The sequence below is a fragment of the Phyllostomus discolor genome, chromosome 1 (genome assembly GCF_004126475.2).
Source record: "Phyllostomus discolor isolate MPI-MPIP mPhyDis1 chromosome 1, mPhyDis1.pri.v3, whole genome shotgun sequence".
NCBI lineage: Eukaryota > Metazoa > Chordata > Mammalia > Chiroptera > Phyllostomidae > Phyllostomus > Phyllostomus discolor.
Genome location: NC_040903.2, coordinates 89,819,162 through 89,833,073, shown reverse-complemented (window position 1 = coordinate 89,833,073; position 13,912 = coordinate 89,819,162).

Here is a 13,912-nt window from a genome sequence, read left to right as displayed (position 1 = left end):
CAATATTTTCTTCCTTGTATAGCTTTTTAACATTCATTTCTTGTCCAGCAGGTTTGTACATATTAAGTCACTAGATTTTATATTATAGTGTATTTTGTTCTCATATTTTGCCCGTCCCTCCTCTTAGCCCCTTTTAACTTTCTCTTTTCTCACATTATTTTTCATTTCAAATTTTGTTTTCTCTCTAGCTACAACTTGTTTTCATTCCACTCTCTTACTATTTATTCCCTGTCCAGACTCACAAAACCAATTTTCTTATTGAAGGTCATTTCACATTTTTTCCTGGGCTCTTAAAATGCCCATGTTCTCTCTCCACCTATATATTTTTAAAGTTTTTAAAATTTTATTTTAATTGTTGTTCAAGTACAGTTTTCTGTCTTTTACTCCCATCCCAGCCAACCCACCTATCTCTCCCCTCCTCCCTCCCATTTCCACCCCCCTAGTTTTTGCCCATGTGTCCTTTATATTTGTTCCTGTAAACCGTTCCCATTCTCCCCTGAAATTCCCCTGAAATTCCCTCTCCTCTCCCCTCTGAACACTGTCAGCCTGTTCTCTATTTCAGTGTCTTTGGCTATATTTTGTTTGTTTCTTTGTTTTGTTGCTTAGGTTCCTGTTAAAGGTGAGATCATATGGTATTTGTCTTTCACCGCCTGGCATATTTTGCTTAGCATAATACTTTCCAGCTCCATCCATGCTGTCACAAAGGGTAGGAGCTCCTTCTTTCTTTCTGCTGCATAGAATTCCATTGTGTAAATGTACCATAGTTTTTTGATCCATTCATTTACTTATGGGCACCTAGGTTGCTTCCAGCACTTGGCTATTGTAAATCGTGCTGCTATGAACATTGGAGTGCATAGGTTCTTTTGAATTGGTGTTTCAGGGTTCTTAGGATATAATCCCAGCAGTGCAATTGCTGGGTTAAAAGGAAGTTCCATTTTTAGTTTTCTGAGGAAATTCCATTCTGTTTTCCACAGTGGTTGTACTAGTCTGCAATCCCACCAACAGTGAGCTAGGGTTCCCTTTCCTCCACAACCTCTCCAACACTTGTTTGTTGCTTTGTTTATGATGGCCATTCTGACCAGTGTGAAGTGGTATCTTATTGTGGTTTTAATTTGCATCTCTCTGATAGCTAGTGATACTGAATATCTTTTCATGTGTCTCTGGATCCTCTGTGTGTCCTCCTTGGAGAAGTGTCTGTTCAAGTCCTTTGCCCATTTTTTAATTGGATTCCTTGTCTTCTTAGAGTGCAGTCCTGTAAGTTCTTTATATATTTTGGAGATTAAACCCTTGTCTGAGGTATCATTGGCAAATATGCTTTCCCTTACAGTTGGTTCTCTTTTTATTTTGATACTGTTTTCTTTAGTTGTGCAGAAGCTTTTTATTTTGATGAGATCTCATTTGTTTATTCTTTCCTTTATGTCCCTTGCTCTAGGGGACATATCAGTAAAAATGTAGCCGCATGAAGTATCTGAGATTTTCCTGCCTATGTTCTCCTCTAGGACTTTAATGATGTCATGGTTTATATTTAAATCTTTTATCCACCTTGAGTTTATTTTTGTGTATGGTGTAAGTTGGTGCTCAAGTTTCATTTTTTTGCACGTAGCTGTCCAGTTCTCACAACACCATTTGTTGAAGAGGCTATTTTTACCCCATTTTATGTTGCTGCCCCCTTTGTCAAATATTAATTGACCATAGAGACTTGAGTTTATTTCTGGGCTCTCTGTTCTGTTCCATTGGTCCATGTGCCTGTTTTTATGCCACTACCAGGCTGTTTTGATTACAGTGGCCTTGTAATGCAGTTTAGTATGAGTCGCTCCACCTTTAATAATCTTTGCTAGTTAGTTGTGGGAAGGGTAGTTGTTGTTGCATTGTTTTTTCAATTTTATTAAAAAATAAAATTGAAAAGCTTCATTAATTCTGTATTTCAAATATCAAATTTTACTGGTCCCTTCTTCTGCTTTGATTTGTCTCAAATTTTAATTTCTCCATCTTAGCCTATTTTTTTGGTCTCTCTTCTACTCCTTTTTCATCCTGCCCTTTTATTTTTTTTTATTCTCCTTTTTTTCTTTTTCCTTATATCCCAAATATTAATTTTTCCATCTTGGCCTGGTACTGGTTCCTAACTCTTAGTATTCCCTCTCCCTCTATCATTTCAAAGTCACTTCCCATTCCTCTAAACATCTCTTAGACTTTTATTTGTTTCTTTTTCCCGTCTTGTTCCCATACCACCTATATTAATTTTAACTTGTATGTTGTTGATAGTGCTGTGGCGGATCTTTCTCTCCAGTTTGGCTCCTATATATTTTTATTAATTATTTACTATTTTTCCTTCCTTTTTCTTTCTCTCTCTCACTTTATTTTATTTTATATTATTTTAATTTCTGTTTAAAATCAATACTATACGCTTCCCTGCTCATACTCCATTCTACATTCTTCATTCCTTTTTTTATTCATGATGCAAATTTTACCTTCTCTCTTTCCATTTCTCCAACTCCAAACACTTATTAGTGCTCCTCCCTCTCCCCTTTCAAAATCATATTTCTTTCAGTAGGTCATCTCATATTCACTCTGCTTTCTTATAATAGTCTTAATCTCTTTACACCCTTACTGACACTGGTTCACTTGCTGTTGATAGTGGGATTATGGTGGGTTGTTACTTTTGTAGGTGTGGGTTTGTGCCCTGGGCTTTGTGGTTTTGTTCTCACAGCACTTGCAAAACATCACACAAGATGTGGTGGGTGGAGTGATTCTTAGTCAACAAGCTTCAGGGAAGGACCCACTAAAGAAAGACTGAACAACAATCAAAACCCAATTACATCAAGAGAACCAGCATAAATGGCATAAAGGGCATCTCATGAGCATCAAGTTCAGGTGATCAAGGAGACTGCTCCACTGAATCTCACAGGTCTCCTACCATAGAAGTTCATACCACAAAGTCAGAAAGTCAAAACAGATCAATATAAGAAGCAGAAGCAAACAAGAAGAATCTCACAAATAATGGGAAGACAAATAAACAATCCCAGGTTGAAAGAAAAGGAGGAATCTTCAGAAAGAATGCTAAATGAAATAAAGACAAGTCAACTATCAGATATTGAGTTCAAAACAATGGTTATAAGGAAGCTCAATTCTCAGTGAGAATTACCAAAAACTACAAGGAAACTATGAGGAACTATACTGCAAACTATATCAACATGAGAAAGGACATAAAAATGATCAGCAGAGACCAAGAGGAAATGAAGAATATAATTTCTAAATTGAAGAACACAGTAGGAGGAATCAAAAGCAGGTTAGATCAATCAGAGGATCAAATCAGAGAGTTGGAGGACAAGATAGAAAAAAGCTCCCAAAAAGAGCAAATGCAGGAAAAAAAAAGAAGGAAGAGGGGTTGAGGGAAATGCAGGACAACATGAAATGTAATAATATCCACATAATAGGGATATCAGAGGAGAAGAAGAGGAGCAGGTCACAGAAAACCTGTTTGAAAAATTAATGATGTAAAGCTCCCCTAATTTGATGAGAGAAAAAGTCACATAAGCCCAGGAAGCAGAGAGGGTCCCAATCAAGAGGAACCCAAAGATGCCTACAGCAAGACACATCATAATTAAGATGGCAAAATTCCAAGACAAGGAGAGAATCTTAAAGGCAGCAAGGGAGAAACAGGAAGTAACATACAAGGAAGCCCAGATAAAGCTAGCAGCTGACTTCTAAACATAAACATTACAAGCCAGAAGGGAATTGCAAGAATATTTCAAGTAATGAAAATCAAAGGCCTGTAACCAAGACTACTCTATCTAGCAAGGCTCTCAATTAAAATGCAAGGCCAAATAAGGAACTTCCTGGACAAAAGAAGGCTAAAAGAATACACCTCCACCAAACCAGCATTTCAAGATATGCTAAGAGGACTGTTTTAAGAAGAGGAAGAAAAACAGTGAGAGAGAGAGTAACACAGGTATAAAGGCGGTAAAATGGCAATGAATAAGTACCTATCAATAATAACCTTAAATGTAAATGTAAATGGATTAAATGTTCCAATCAAAAGACATGGGATACCTGAATAGATAAGGAAACATGACCCATATGCTGCCTACAAGAGACCCACCTCAGAACAAAAGACCTATACAGACTGAAAGTGAAGGGTTGGATAAAAATATTGCAAGCAAATGGATAGGAAAAATAAGTTGGGGTAGCAATACTTATATCTGACAAAACACACTTCAAAAAAAGGCCATGAAAAGAGACACAAAAAGACACTTCATAATACTCAAGGGAAGTATCCATCAAGAAGGCATAAATATTGTAAACATATATGCACCTGACATAAGAGCAGCCAAATATATAAGAAAATTCTTGGAGGACTTTGAGAAAGATATAGACAGCAACACAATTACAGTAGGGGATTTCAACACCCCACTGTCAACAATGGATAAATCTTACAAACAAAATATCAGTAAGGATACTGTAGAACTGAATGACTCATTAGGTCAAATGGACTTATGTGATATCTATAGAACCTTTCATCTCAAAGAAGCAAAATACACATTGTTTTCCAATGTACACGGACATTTTCAAAGATAGACCACACAACAGGACACAAAACAAGCCTCAACAAATTCAAGAAAATTGAAGTCATATCAAGCATTTTCTTAGACCACAAGGGCTTGAATTAGAAACCAACCTCAAGGAAACAATTCAAAAATATTCAAACTCATGGAGACTGAATAGCATGCTATTAAACAAGGAATGGAATAATAATGACATCAAGGAAGAAATCAAAAAGTTTCTGGAAACAAATTAAAATGAACACACAACAGTGCAAAACCTATGGGACACAGCAAAGGCAGTTGTGAGAGGGAAGTGCATAGCAATACAACCATACCTAAAAAAGATAGAAACATTTCAAATAAACAACCTAACCCTACACCTACAAGAACTGGAGGAACAACAACAAAGACAGCTCAGAGCAAGTAGAAGGAAGGCAATAACCAAGATCAGAGCAGAATTAAATGGCATAGAGACTAAAAACCCAATTCAAAGGATCGATAAATCCAGGAGCTGGTTCTTTGAAAAGATAAACAAAATCGACAAGCCTTTAGTCATATTCATCAAGAAAAAAAGAGAGAGGGCACAAATAAACAAAACCAGAAATGAAAGAGGAGAGATTACAACTGATACCACAGAAATACAAAGGATTGTAAGAAATTACTAGGAACAACTATATGCCAAGAAATTTGAAAACCTGGGTGAAATGGACAAATTTCTAGGAAAATATAATGTTCCAAAACTGAACCAAGCAGCAGAAAGCCTGAACAGACCAATAAAAGCTAACGAAATTGAAGCAGTTAACAAAATACTACTAGCACACAAAAGCCCTGGACTGGACTGTTTTCATGGGAGAATTTTACAAAACATTTAAGGAAGAACTAACCCCTATACTTCTCAGACTATTCCAAAAAATCCAAGAAGAGGGAAGACTCCCAAACTCTTTTTATGAGGCCAGCATCATCCTAATCCAAAACCAGACAAAGACACAACAAAGAAAACTATAGGCTTATATCGCTGATGAATGTAGATGCTAAAATCCTCAACAAAGTACTGGCAAACTGCATCCAACAATACATCAAAAATATCATACACCATGATCAAGTGGAATTCATCCCAGGGATGCAAGGATGGTACAATATTCACAAATCGGTAAATGTAATACATCACACAAACAAAAGAAAAGATAAAAATCACAGGATCATAAGAATAGATGAGGAAAAAGCATTTGATAAGGTACAGCACTCATTTATGATAAAAATAGTAGAGTGGGAGTAGAGGAAGCATACCTCAACATAATTAAGGTCACATATGAGAAACCTACAGCCAACATCATACGCAGTGGAAAAAATCTAAAAGCTTTCCTATTAAAATTAGGAACAAAACAAGGATGTGTGCTTTCACCATTTCTGTTCAACATAGTATTGGAAGTCCTAGCCAGAGCAATCAGACAAGAAGAAGAAAAAAAAGACATCCAAATTGGAAAAGAGGAAGTAAAACTGTCATGGTTTGCAGATGACATGATAGTGTACATAGAAAACCCTATAAATTCCACAAAAAACTACTTGATCTAATCAGTGAATATGGGAAAACAGTGGGATACAAAGCCAATATTCAGAAATCAAAGGCATTCTTTGTACACCAACAATGAAATATCAGAAACAGAAATCAGGAAAAAAAATCCCATTTGCTAGAGCAACAAGAAAAATAAAGTACCTAGGAATAAACCTAATCAAGGAAGTAAACGACCTGTACTCAGAAAACTACACAACAGTGAAGGAAGACACAAACAAATGGAAGCATGTACCATGTTAATGGATTGGAAGAATTAACATCATCAAAATGTCCATACTACCCAAAGCAATTTATAGATTCCATGCAATCCCTATTAAAATACTAGTGACATATTTCACAGATATAGAACAAACATTTCAAAAATTTATGTGGAACCATAAACAACCCTGAATAGCTGCAGCCATTTTGAGAAAGAAGAACAAAGTAGGAGGGATCATCATACCTGACATCAAACTATATTACAAGTCCACAGTGATCAAAACAGTCTGGTCCTGGCATAAGAACAGACACATAGATCGTTGGAACAGAATAGAGAGCCCAGAAATAAACCAAGGCTCTATGGTCAATTAATATTTAACAAAGGAGGCATAAGCTTAAATGGAGTTAAAATAGCCTCTTCGACAAATGTGTTGGGATATCTGGACAACTACATGCAAAGAAATGAAACTCGACTATCAACTTATACTATATAGAAAAATAAACTCAAGATAGTAAAAGACTTAAATGTAAGTCATAATGCCATAAAAGTCCTGGAGGAGAACATAGGCAGAAAAATCTCAGATATTCCACACACCAATATGTTCACTAATATGTCCCCTAGAGCAAGTTACATAATGCAAAAAATAAACAAATGGGACTTCATCAAAATAAAAAGTTTCTGCATGGCTAAAGAAAATATTAGCAAAATGAAAGGGGGACTGACTATATGAGAAAATATATTTGGCAATGATATCTTGGACAAGGGTTTGATCTCCAAAATATATAAAGAACTCATATGACTTCACTCCAGGAGGACAAACAACCCAATTCAAAAATGTGCAAGTGACCTGAACAGACACTTTTTCAAGGAGCACATAGAGAGGGCCCAGAGACATATGAAAGGATGCTCAGCATCACTAGCCATAAGAGAGATGCAAATTAAAACCACAATGAGATACCATTTCACACTGATCAGAATGGCCATCATAAACAAATCAACAAACAGTAAGTGCTGGTGAAGTTGTGAATAAAAGGGAACCCTTGTACATTGTTGGTGGGAATGGAGACTGGTGCAGCCACTGTGGAAAACTATGGAATTTCCTCAGAAAACTAAAAATGAAACTGCTTTTTGATCTGATGCAGACACCGGTCCAAATTGTCCGCGTCATTATGGATGAAATGAGACATTACACATGGACTGCCAAGTTTGCTGGAGGAAAAGGGACAGCATGGCTTTTCTCTCAAGGGGAGCAAAAGCCTTGGCCCTTGCCATGACTGGCCTTTATTAGGTTTCTCTGCCCATTACATAATGGTCCTCATTTACTATGCACAGGTTCACTTTAGGTGTTTACCTTTTACAGAAAACAAAGTAGCCAATGCTGCTAATCACATCACAGAAGAGGGATATTTGCAAATGAAAAGGCAAAAGTGGTTGAACTGGTTATGCTCATCCTTGGAGGGTGTAGCACGGATTTTAGGAAGTTACTTAGCAGTAAATGTCCTTAATTCAGGGTGAGGGAGTTTTTTTAGCAAGAGCAAGACTCAAAGCGGCCTAGGCACATTACAGGCCTAATTCCCCATGGGAGAACCTATCCGTGGACGTGGGTCCTGTGCATCTCTGAGTGGGAGCTGGGCCCATGCCACGCAGAATGGTCTCCTACATTGACCCAGCAATTCCACTGCTGGGATTATACCATAAGAATCCTGAAAATCCAATTCAAAAGAACCTGTGTACCCCAATGTTCATAGGAACATTATTTATAATACCCAAGTGCTGAAAACAGCCTACATAAATGAGTAGATCAAAAACTATGGTACATTTACACAATGGAATACTACACAGAAGAAAGAAAGAAGCTCTTGCCCCTCATGACAACATGGATAACTGGAGAGCATTATGCTAAGTGAAATAAGCCAGAAGGTGAAAGACAAATACCATATGAGCTCACCTATAAGTGGAACCTAATCAACAAAACAAACAAATGAGCAAACTATAACCAGAGACATTGAAATAAAAAACAAACTGACAGTAACTAGAGGGGAGAGGGGACGGAAATAATGGGGGAAAGAAGGGAAATGTTCATCAAAAAACATGTATAAAGGACCCATGGACAAAGCCAAAGGGGTGTGGTATTGAGGGTGGGAGGTGGGGATCTGGGGGAGGGGAAAGTGGTGGTGGGAAAATGGTGACAACTGCATTCGAACAATAATAAAAGATGATTTTTAAAAAAGGTGATGAAACTATTACAAATGGTATCTTTGTGTAGGAAAGGAAAGAAATTATAAACTTTGCTTTGTAGTCATGCAGTTTGCTGGTTGTTTGGGGCCAAAACTATGCTTTGCATTATAGTTTGCCCTCTATCTATCTCATAGATAGATAGAGTTTGCCCCTGCTGTCTGATTTGAGTGAGCCAGGTTGCCTTCTCAGGCACTCTGGTTTCACCAGGTAAAGTATACTTTACTGTTTCAGGTTGTGCTTAGCTGTCTCTACCAGCTACATTTATCTATATAAATGTTTCTGTTATTAATTTTGTTTTGCTTTGGTTATATTAAAATAACATGCGAGCACTTGTATAAGAATTTCCCAGTTACCAATGTGGACCACAAAAGATATGGGGCAATGAGGCAATAGTGGAAAAAAATAGGAAAATTGAATTCAGACAACATGAATTTGACATTGATACATCCCAGCTAAGAGACATTGGTCAAATCAACTTTTGGGAATATTACATTTCTCTTGGGCAGCATGGGGATGGTAACAGGACTATTGTAAAAACTTCATGAGCTGTGAGGTACTTTGTCTACTTTAAAACATTGCACCAAGAGAAATGTTACCAGCATGAAGAATGAATACTGGCAATATTGCATATGACTATTTTCACTGTACAAAAGTGAAAAATTATCTAAATTGATTTTTCAAAAAACACACCAAATAAACACAGCAAAATTTTCTATTAAAAGATACCAGAGTAAAGAAATAATAACTTTATAATACAGATAATTGCCTCAGTATTACTGTTTTATTACCTACCTTTAATATATCAAGATTTTTGTATGTGTTTATTTTAATTTCGGCACCTAATAAATTCCACCTCTTTAAGAACTCATAGGTAAATTTAGTACATTACTAAGGAGCAACAGGTAATGTTAACTGTGACTTAGGTTGTTTTTAGGGAATTATAATTTCAGTTTGCAGTCAGTACTCAGGTTGTTATGCTTGTTAGGCCTTTGAGTACAGTTTTTCTTTAAATTGTTCAAGACACTTAAGCATTCTGCATTAATGAAAAGTTGTTCTTACAATATAATTGTCAAAGTAATCTTTTCCTTTACCTTCTTTTCAGAAAAAAATGTCACATGAAAGAAAGAACAAGACTATCTCTTTAAAGTAATCAATGAGTTAAGGGCTACAAAGTACTTTAAAAACAAAGAAAAAGACTCCCCTGCTATAATAAATAGCAATAAGAAACATTTCATCTGACTCTCCCTACTTCCATCAGTACAAGGATTAGATCAGCTCAAGAAACACACAGTTCCACATTGGCTTTTTACCTTATGCCTGCTACACCTCATTTCACAACAGCGATGTTAGGCCCTATTGAGTTAAATTATTATTCTGTCTCTTCAGGTGTAATGAGAGAGAAAACAGATTATATGGCTTAGCACTCTCAATACCTTCATCAACTAGCTTTTCCATAAATCCTTATCCTCACTTTTCACTTTTCTTAATTGTCTTTCAACCCAGATTGGCATTTTTCCTTTAAAAATTATTGCTTATTTTAAAAAAAGGTTAAACTTTTACATGTTTCAATATTTAAAGGGTTTAAAATGGGTATATAATGAAAATTCTCCCACCCCAGTCTTTCAGTTACCTAGAAATATGTGCTTTCTCCATGTTTGCCTTGATCGTCTGCTTGTGTTCATATTGCTCTCTATCTGAAATGTCCTTCAAACGTCTTTCAATTATTGCCCTCCCTGTCTTCAAAATGTAGCTTAACACTCCCTTTTAATGAGCTTTTACTGAACCATCATCTCTAAAATTGATCCCTGATTCTGCATACTCGAATGTGGCTTGTACCCTGCTTTCTTTAATATGCTTACACTTACTAATGCTCCTAAATTATTTTAATATTTCCTGAACAGATTTTAGATTTTCAAACAGCTTACAGAGTTGTAGGCTCCTTGAAAGCAAGAAATGACTTGTATTTCTTTTGTTCTCCAAATAGTAGGTAGTCTGGACCTATGCAAATAACTGAGGCCTCATACCTTTTCTATCCTTAGAAAACCTTACCTGGTAATTCTCAAAATTTGCTATGAAAATCACCTGCAGAGGCTTGGGAACTCAGAATGCCTTGGCTTCACACCACACCAATTAGATAAAAATCTGGGGGTCGGGATCTAAGCGTGAGTACTACTTCGAACTCTCTAACCTGCAGCTAAGTTTGAAAATCAGGAACCTAACCACTTCCATGCACTCCATCTCCAGTGATGATCTCATTTCATGGAAACATGCTCTTCCTACCAATGTCATACATACTCTTCTGCTTTGCTCCCCTCTAGCTCAGGCAGAATTCCCTTCCCTCCCACAGGCTTCCTTCTGGTAGCCACATTTTCTTTGCTCTCCTTCTCTGAAGACCTTCTCATAAGGTTTTGATACACAGATGGTTGTCGTTTCTTTTACCTCCAAGCTTCTCTTCATCCAGCTTGTATCTGGCTTTCATTCCCATCAAGACTCCAAAAATGTTCTTGTCATTTTGCCATATCCAAGGGTCAGTTTTCTGCCTTCTACTTCTCATCCACATCGCCACTCTTGGCTCCAAACACTCTTTTCTCGATTTCCAGGATACCACATGGCTGGTCCTTCTCTCCCTCTATTGCCTTCTCCCCTTTTATTGTCTCTTCACTACCTAACTTCAAGGTGGCAGCTTCCCAGGGCTTGATCCTGAGTCCTCTGTTTCCTCTACCCATTTCCATTGATAACATGTATAAAAAGATGATTTCAGGGAGTAAATAGTTGAAATTTTGTACCTTACTAGGTAAATATTTCTTTTCAGTTATACTAGAAAAGACTATATCCTACAAATCAAACTCACTTTAAGGCTGTAAAGTGGAAGGGGATGAGTTTAAGTAGCAAATCATATGGCAAACCATATAACACCCTTTATACATCCCTCTTCTTTCCCTAAATTTTTTCATATCAAAGCTGTCTTCACTTTTCCCCAAATCCTCCATCAACTGCCAGGTTTCCCTTTTTCTTTAACTTCCCTGCTAAAACATACTCTCCAGCTTCCTTTCTCCATTCTTTCTCCTTCCTACTCACCCCCGGTGGAAATGCATCTTGCTGATGATACACTCTGTATGAAAACTGCCTGTATTATTGAGAGGTTATGGTTTACCTACAGAAAAGTCTTCAAACTAAGCAATATATGAGGTCTGTCCAGAAGGTACTCAGCCATGTAATATGAAAAAAGAGACAGATTTATTGGAGAAGATGCAAAAGATAAGAAACATTGTACATAGGACAATGACACCTCAGTCACCTGCAAAGTAGGCACTTTGGGACCTTGCACAGTTCTCCTAATTGTCATCAGCTGCCCCATCATATTTTCCTGAATCTCACTGATGGTCTGAAGTCTCTTCCTTTTCAGAGGTGATTTTAGTTTTGGGAAAAAACAGTGGCCACAGGGTACCATATGGGGGTTGTAAGGGGATTGGGACACTTGGGTGATTTGATATTTTGCCAAATAACTCTGCACAAGACCTGATGCATGAGTGAGCACATTGCCATGATGAAGCTGCCAATCACCAGTTACCCATAGCTGTGGCCTTCTGAAACATCCAAGTAGTTTCTGCGGAGGAATGTTCAAGCTTAACACAAAATTTGAGCAGATTCATTGCTCTACTCACTCAGTCATTTTGAATGTGATAACCATACAGTACTCATGCTTACCCAATGGCATCTACCACCCCCACTGACTAGTACAGTGAAGTTGTCATTGTTCACACATGGGCATTCTGGTCCACTCTCCTTGGCTGCCGGGTTACATCAGTGTCATGTGAACTGTTTTTGTAATATTAATAATGGCTGAACTTTTTCCAGATAGACCTTGTATATATTGCAAGGAAGCCATAGAAAATTTACTTGATACAGAAGAAAGGAGCTGAGAAAGAAAGAGATGTGGCAAGAAAGCAATATAACAATGTATTTCAATAATAAAGTCTGTCTCTAAAATGTTTTTATTATCTAAGAATCTGGAATAATTCACATTTAGAAATGTTGGTATACTTTAGGAACTTGGGAGCACGTAGGGTCAAAATCAAAGCTGTCTTCTTTACACCAACTTATTTAAATATTTAATAGAACTAAGCATTCCCAACATATGAGTCTATTTAATTCTTAAATTTGCATCTCTAAGATTCTAATAACTGTTATCATACAATAAGTCTACTATTCTCTAGTAGTCTGCTAGAGTCTTTTTAACTTTGACATAATAATAAGGTCTCATATGATATGATCATATCAGCTAATAATTCTATTAGTATCTATAGGTTATATCTATTAGATTATAATAAAGTTCCAAGAAATATACTGTTTTTGTAGGGCAGGAAATAAAACAATATAGATGTCAATAACTTAACGAGTAACTGATTTTTATTATTATCTTATTGCATCATTTTAGCTTTGTTTTGCAATTTTCAGTGGTCTTGTTTTTTCAGCATCACAAACTATATCAGCTGATAAACTGTAAATGAGGCAGGTAAATAAGATATAAATCATCACTTCCTTGAGAATGAAACAATACTTACTTTATACATTTATATAATGACTTTTAATAAATCAGCCCTAGCATTTGTGGAGGCTTATTTACTACATTCCTGAATATTTACATTTTAAAAATTATAAAGCTAACATTGTTGAATAAAATATGCTTTATCCCCCTACATTGAAAAGTTACATTTACAATGACAAAAATAGAAAAATGTGAAGAGCTATGTTATTTTTTATAACTCCAACTTAGAAAATATAAGGGATGACTGATTTTAATTATGGTTGGCATGTCTGGCCTTCTGTTTGGATAGTATAAAGGTATATGCAATTAATAAATTATTATGTATTTACTCCATAATAATTGTTTTTCTTGCTTTCACTTTAGAAAAATAATGTTATGATCAAGGTTTTCATTTAATTTGTGTTGACAATATGACAAATTAGATATTTTTGACCCATCAAAACTTTTTGATAGTCTTAAAAATTAATTTTAATGAGGCAAAGCTTCACTTTGCTGAAGCAATACATCTGGAATTTTAATAGAGAATCCTTAAAGCAATACTTAGATTTGGTAAGAAATCATGAATTTTATGTACCACCTTTAAGTGTTGTACTTGGTTCTCATATAAATTATTGGTACCCTATAAGATTTTACAAAATACTTAAAATTTCATGGCCATTACCTATCCTGCAATTTATCCTGTCTTTTAAAGCAACATTTAAATCTGTATAATGATATAAAGAATTGACTGATGCTCTATCCAGACTTACCTATTAAATCACTATACAAATTACATAATATTGAAAATTGTTCCTCAGTTATCATGTACAACT